We start from the raw sequence: 7,743 nt of genomic DNA on the forward strand, positions 1-7,743 counted from the left end.
AAAAAAAAAAAAAAAGAAAGAAAGAAAGAAAAGAAAAAGAAAAGAAGAAAATAGATGAGGAAGGGATTGATTCAACTGTGTGAAGGTTTGGCCCCAGGAGGAAGCTTCTGTCTAAAGGAAGATACCAAGACCCTTCCCTCCTTTGTTATTCCTCTTTTTAGCCAGAGACAAAAACTAAAAACTGTGGCTTCAGGTGGCTAAAAACCCAAAACAGAAAAAAAGAGAAATAAATGTCTAAAAACAAGAGGAAAAATAAAAATTAACTAACTGTATTACATTTTATTGATTGACTGGTTGATTTACTAACTGACAGGCTGGCCGACTGACTCAGGTTCTCACTCTGTTGCCCAGGCTGGAGTGCTGTGGCGAGATCTTAGCTCACCGCAGCCTCAAACTCCCAGGCTCAAGTGATCCTCCCACCTCAGGCTGGGAGATCTGGGAACATAGGTGTACATTATAGAGGCAAGGTTTTGCTATGTTGCTCAAGCTAGTCTCAAACTCCTGGCCTCAAGGAACCCTCCCACCTTGGCCTCCCAAATTATAGAGATTACAGAGGTAAGTCACCACATTCTGCCTCCCAGTTTTTATTGACTAAACAAGTTATTGAATGGTCCCACCAGAGGGAACCAGGTGTGACTTCCGTCCAGGTGTGACTCACACCTGCTGGGATTATAGGAGTGGGCTATTGTGCCTGGCCTATTTTAATATTTTTATAAAATACAGAGTAAATAAATTTCATACATATAAAACTAAATTAAAACAAAGATTCATAATTTAATCCAATTGGAAACCTGAAAGAAGCTTTTTACCCTCGTTTTCTTCTAGGATTTTAAGTCTCAGAACTTACATTTAAATGATTAGTCCATTTTAATTTTTGTGCATGGTGTAATCTAAGGGCCCAATTTTATTCTTTTAAGTGTGGGTATCTAGCATTTCCAGCCATTTCCTTAAAGAGATTATCATTTCCCCATTGTGTGTTCTCAGTACCCTTGTAGAAGAACAGTTGCCTCTATATGGAGTTGATTTTTGAGATTTCCATTCTGTTCCATTTGTCTGTATGTCTGTTTTTATGCCAGAACCTTACTGTTTTAATTACTTATCTTTGCACTATATTTTGAAATCAGGAAGTGTGATGCCTCTAGCTTTGTTATTATTTCTCAAGATTGCTTTGACTATTCAGGGTCTTAGTGGTTCCATATGAATTTTAAGATTGCTTTATTTCTGTAAAATAATGTCATTGGAATTTTGATGAGGATAGTATTAAATCTGTAAATTATTTGAGTATTATGGACATTTTAACAATATTAAGTCTTTTAATCTTTGAACATGGCACGTCTTTCCATTTATTTGTATCTGCTTTAATTTCTTTCATCAAGGTTTTTTAGTTTCCAGTGTACTAGTCTTTCACTTTGTTTATTCCTATTTATTTTTAATCCTATTTAAATGTGATTCTGTCTTTTGATAGCTTATTTTTAGTGTATAGAAACTTCACTAATTTTTGTATGCTAATTTTGTATGCTGCAACTTAATTTATTAACAAGCAGTATTTTTTGTGAAGTTGTTAGGATTTTCTACATAAAAGATCATATCATCTGTAAACAGAGATAATTTTCTTCTTTCTGATTTGGATGCGTTGTATTTCCTTAATTTCTTTAAAACTTCTAATACTATGTTGAATAGAAGTGACAGGAGTAAGCATCCTTGCCTTGTTCCTGATCTTAAAAAAAAGCTTTCAGTTTTTTTTATCATTGAGTGTGATGTTAGCCCTGAGATTTTTATATAAAGCCTTAATATGTTGAGTTATACTTTTTCTATACCCAGTTTGCTAAGAGTTTCTTTCTTTAATCACAGAGCATTAAATATTGTCAAATCCTGTTTCTGCAGCTATTGAGATGGTCAAGTGACTTGTATTCATTCAGTTAATGCGGTATCTCACATTTATTGATTTCTATGTGTTGAATCCTCCTTGCATCCCAATAATGAAGCCTACCTGGTCTTAGCATATAATTTTCATGTGGTTCTGAACTTGGTTTGATAGTATATTATTGAGGATTTTTGCATCTATATTCATCAAGGATATTGGTCCATATTTTTATTTGCTTTTAGTGTCTTTATATGGCTTTGGCATCAAGGCAATGCTGACCTCATAAAATGAGTTTGGAAATATTCTTTCATCTTCAGTTTTCTGGAAGAGTTTGAGAAGGATTGACATTATTTGTGCCAAATAAAATGTGCTTTGTATTAGTCTGTTTTCATGCTGTTAATAAAGACATACTTGAGACTGAGCAATTTACAAAAGAAAGAGGTTTAACTGGACTTAACAATTCCATGTGGCTGGGGAAGACTCATAATCACGGCAGAAGGCAAGGAGGAGCAAGTTATGTCTTAACATGGATGGTAGCAGGCAAAGAGAGAGCTTGTACAGGGAAACTCCACCTTATAAAGCTACAGATCTCATAAGACTTATTCACCTTCACAAGAATAGCATAGGAAAGACCTGCCCCCATGATTCAGTACCTTCCACCAGGTGTCTCCCACAACGTGTGGGAATTCAAGATGAGATTTGGGTGGAGACACAGTCAAACCATATAATGTATGCATAAAAGGGCTTCTTTGGTTCATGGATATCAGCACTGTTTCTAAGGATTTGCCATTTCTGCTTTTCAGATTTTACCTGGTGTCAAAATGAGAAATCTTTTTCTTAACTTCACCCAGCAATATGAATGTGCTTCCTAAATAATATAAAGCAGTTTCAAAGGACAGTATGTAAACATGCTCAGTATTACTTTTTAAAATCATACATTTTACAGCCTAAATAGCCAAAGTTATCCTAAGCAAAAAGAGCAAAGCCAGAGGTATCACATTACCTGACTTCAAACTATATTATAAGGCTACAGTAACCAAAACAGCATGGTCCTGGTACAAAAACAGATGCATAGGGCAATGGAACAGAGCAGAGAACCCAGAAATAAAGGTGCACACCTATTTTTGAACAGAGTTGACAAAAATAAGCAATGGAGAAAGAACTCCTTATTCAATAAATAGTGTTGGGATAACTGAGTAGCCATATGCAGAAGAATGAAACTGGACTCCTACCTCTTACCATATACAACAATTAATTAAAGATAGATTGCAGATTTAAATGTAAAACCCCAAACTATAAAAATCCTAGAAGAAAACCTAAGCAATATCATTCTGGCCATTAGCCTTGGAAAAGAATGTATGACTAAGTCCTGAAAAACAATTGTAACAAAAACAAAAATTGACAAATGGAAACTACTTAAACTAAAGAGCTTCTGCACAGCAAAAGAAACTATTGACAGAGTAAATAGACAACCTACAGAATGGGGAAAATATTTGCAAAATATAAATATAAAGAACTTAATAAGAAAAAACAACACAATTAAAAGTTAAAATGTTAAATGAGCAAAAGACATGAACGGACACTTATTTTTTTCCTCATACTATTGCCCAGGCTGGAGTGCAGTAGTGTGATCTTGGCTCACTGCAACCTCTGCTTCCCAGTTCAAGTGATTCTCCTGCCTCAGCCTCCCTGGTAGTTGGGGTTACAGGCATAAACCACCGTGCCCAGCTAATTTTTGTATTTTTTGTAGACGTGGTTTCATCATGTTGGCCAGGCTGCTCTTGAACTCCTGACCTCAAGTGATCCACCTGCCTCACCTCTCAAAGTGCTGGGATTACAGGCATGAGCCACTGCACCCAGCCATAAACAGACACTTTTGAAAAGAAGACATACTATTGGCTAAAAACCATGATTGCTCAACATGACTAATTGATATGGTTTGGCTGCGTCCTCGGCCAAAACCATCTTGAATTGTAACTCTCCACAATTCCCACATGTTGTAGGAGGAACTAGTGGGAGGTGATTGAATTATGGGAACATATTAATGACCTAAGTTGTATGTGATATCTTTCTATGATCTTATTAAAGTCTGTGTGAATATTAAGGATGTCATCACTTTTCATTCTTCATATTGGTCGGTTGAGTAGTCATTTTTCCAGAGGTTTATTAGTTTTACTAATTGTTTTCAAAAATTGATATATAATAGTTGTAAATATTTTAGGGGTACATGTGGCATTTCATTACCTGTATACTAATCCTTTTAAAGAACCAGACTCTGACTATTCTTCTTGTTATACATTTGGGCTTTAAAAAATAATTTCTGTTCTTATTTTTCTTATTTTCTTCATATATTTTATTTTGTTTAAATGTGTTATCTTTTTTGTAAATTTCTCAATTGAATAATATATCAGAAGAAATCAGAACTTATCATTTTGTAACGTATTACCTATTAGAAGCATGAACTAAAAAGCATTGCTTTTCAACCAGCACACAAATTTTTATATTTGGCACCTTCATTATTAGTCAAATTAGAATATTTTATGATTTATTTTGTATTTTTTAGACATGTGGGTCATTTAGAAATACAGTTATTAATATCCAAATATAGAATCTATTTTCTATTTATATTTTGTTGATTATTGGTTCAATTTCAATGTAGAGTCAATATATTCTGAATTATTTCAACCTTTCAAACATATGGGGACATGCTTTAAGTTCAGTATGTCATGAATTTTCATATACTGCACACTCTAAAAAGTGGAGTAAATACTCCTACAATTACTTAGTTTTAAGATCATAAAAGATACTGCTTATGAACATTATACTGATTTATCTATATTGTAATCGAACACTGAAATGTTCAACAAATCTTCTGGATACTTCTCTACAGATGTCAAGATTCAACTATATTTACATTTTAATGTGGTTAACAGAATTTTGTCATATTTCTATGACAAAGTAGAGTATCTTTACATATATCAATTATGTTAGTAGTATTAATAGTGAATAAATATCTTTACTGGGGTCTTTTCCCTCATCGATTCAACCAATTGCCTATCCGCCCTCCAGAGGTCATATATATTAATGCACTTTCTAATCTTTTATGTAGGGCATGAACTTCATTGTCTGGTCATGCAGGTATGACTGTTCAATTGTACAATTGTACAATTTTCTTTAGTGACTGCCTGAACATTTTGGAGGAGGAAAGGAACATGTAAAATTACGAGTATTTGGTTTTTAAAAAATGAAAATCACTCATTCTCCAAGCACCAAAATTCCAGTTAATTCTGTCCTCAGTATGCAGATCTGAGTGTATGAATGGTACATCCTCTGAGGATGAACCTCACTGCAACCCTTCCTGAAGAGGAAGGAGAAAATGGGACTTCATTGTTTTCATTTCACATTCTGCCCATGCCCTGTCTTCTTTTGGTCATTTTTCCCTCTTCTGGAATTGGAGCTCCTTCTTTTCTTATGAATGCATTTAAGGCTATAAATTTTGCCTCTAAGCATGACTTTAAGTGCAACCTAAGTGTTTTAACATGTTATATGCTCACTGCTGTTCAGTTGAAAATATTTTCTGGTTTGCTTTGTGATTCCTTCTACCACCTACAGGTTATTTAGATTACTTAATGTCATCATTTTTCTCCTGAGCACTCACCACATTAACTATTTTCTGTCTTTTAATCATTTACTTCATGTATTTAACCAGTTTCTATCCTTGTTCTGAATAACAATATTAGCTTGAAATAAGTTATTTCATCTGGCTATAAATTGGAAATTAAGCATGTTTTATATGTATAAAATATGGCAATATGACAAAATTCTGTGAACCACATTAAAGTATAAATGTAGTTGATTTTTTGACATCTGTAGACATATTTGTTGAAAATTTCAGTGTTTGATTACAATATAGATAAATCAATATAATGTTTATAAGCAGCATCTTTTATGATCTTAAAACTAAGTGGTTGTGGGAGTATTTACATCTCTTTTTCATATTCATATTGAAATGTAAAGGCATTTTTAAGTAAATTTCTCATTATCAAGTTATTCACTCAGGGTGATCAGATGTCTATTCAAAACAGCCAACAAAGAGCTAAAGGAGTCCTGTTCCAGCCAGAATCCTACCATTACCACAAGTGATGAAGGCACAAAAAAATCCTCAACAAAAGTATTCTATAACTAAACTCCTATACTAAGAGTTGGGAGAAAACTGGCTCTCTAAATTTTAAGATAAAAATCAGCTTGCCTATCAATATGAGGCAATAAATATTCATTCACTAGCTCTCATGTGCCAGTAATTTCCAGGGAACCTATAGAAATCTTACTGCTGTACAGATAAGAGAGACTGACACAAAGACTTCAATCACAGGATTCTCTGGGTGGTTCTAAAACAGAAGAGACGCTTTATAAGTATTTTAAAGATAAGGCCTTATTCCAATCACTTTATACGAATTAATAAATTATTATAAATTAATCATTTAATACTTACAGCAAACCTGTGAACTAGTCGCTACAATCCTTGCTGTTATTATTCCCGTTGTCAGATGAGATAAAAGGTGGTAACTAATTTGTGAGAGGGGAAAGCCTCAGATGGTGAGTGGTGAATTCAGGATTTAAACCCACAATGCCCGATCTGGACACTTCTGTTTAATCTCCGCAGCCCTCGCAGCTGCCGGCGCCGGCGCTGGCGCTGCACCCAGACCTGCTCTGCGCGCTCAGCCCCACCGGGTCCCAGACCCCGCCGGCAGCGCCTATTAGAGCTGAAGGATAGGAGCGTGCTGAGAAGAATAATGCTTTGAGACAATTGTGTGTTCTTTAAATACGGGCACGTTAATCACTCGGGGCTGCGCAGCGCATGCCTGAGCTGTTTGAATGAAAAACTGCAGGACTTTGCAGCTTCTTTCTCTCCATCGCTGTAGTCCGCTTCTGAACTTGTCTCCTTCCTCTTGGGATATCCTTAGGCTGCCGGGACTTCACCTCAGCTCTGCCATCACCCAGCCCTCCACTCATTCCACTCGGAACCCCAAATGCTGACCGGCCAGGGAATCCCATGCTATCCTGCAGACCGGTGTGTGCCCAAGAAAATCAGGTCCCAGCCCCTCAGGCTCTCAGTATCTTGTTAGAAAAGAGTGCACAGCTGAGCCACATAGCTAGACATATGACCAGATGTGTGTTTTCCCGGACCATGTAAAAATAATATTGATGCATATATATATATATTTCAGGGCAGGAATATGGGCAAAGGCAGTCAGAGAATATTATCTCTGAAGACATTTGGATAGGATGGGAAATAGTTTATTTCTCTCAAGAGGCACTGCCCAATATTTCCAGTTATTCAATTTCTTATGATATTTAAAATCATGGGACACAATATTGGTTTATAAAAGTTTATATGAAATATTGTCATAATAGGATGAAAAGATAAAGTCACTCTGAGACTGTAAGACATGAACACGAATGGGGTAGCCACACAGGTGGGCATCTGAAAGCAAATACTGCCTGGCACCAGCTGCATAGCATTGGGCAGGTAAGGAAATATTCTCCTTCTCAGTGCTCTTGTGTTAGGAGATGAGATGGTCAAATGCTATATAGAACTTCACCCTAATACAGTAACTACTTGCCTCATGTGGCTATATAAATTAAATTTATAATTTAAAAAAACAGGCATTCATTTCCTCAGTCACTCTACCCTCAAGTGCCCAAGAACCCCATAGGGCTAGTAGCTATCATATTGTACAGAAAAAAAAAAAAATATATATATATATATATATACACACACACACATATATATAATTTTTCAAAGAAAATTCTTCTGGACAGTGCTGGTGTATAAAGAGAGGGTCAAATATTATTTAGAGTGCTGTGAAATTATCACA

At 35.5% G+C, this 7,743-nt stretch overlaps 1 long non-coding RNA gene across 1 annotated transcript in view; it reads right to left on the minus strand.

Moving 5' to 3' along the window:
* Positions 1 to 6,567, minus strand: part of LOC119468979 — a 27,905-nt gene extending 21,338 nt beyond the window's left edge. Inside the window, exon 1 of the long non-coding RNA XR_005197803.1 lies at positions 6,357 to 6,567. This is a non-coding gene — a long non-coding RNA (uncharacterized LOC119468979). The remainder of the gene's footprint in view (positions 1 to 6,356) is intronic.
* Between the last annotated feature and the right edge of the window lie 1,176 nt (positions 6,568 to 7,743).

The sequence above is a fragment of the Cebus imitator genome, unplaced genomic scaffold (genome assembly GCF_001604975.1).
Source record: "Cebus imitator isolate Cc_AM_T3 unplaced genomic scaffold, Cebus_imitator-1.0 Scaffold544, whole genome shotgun sequence".
Taxonomy (NCBI): Eukaryota; Metazoa; Chordata; class Mammalia; order Primates; family Cebidae; genus Cebus; species Cebus imitator.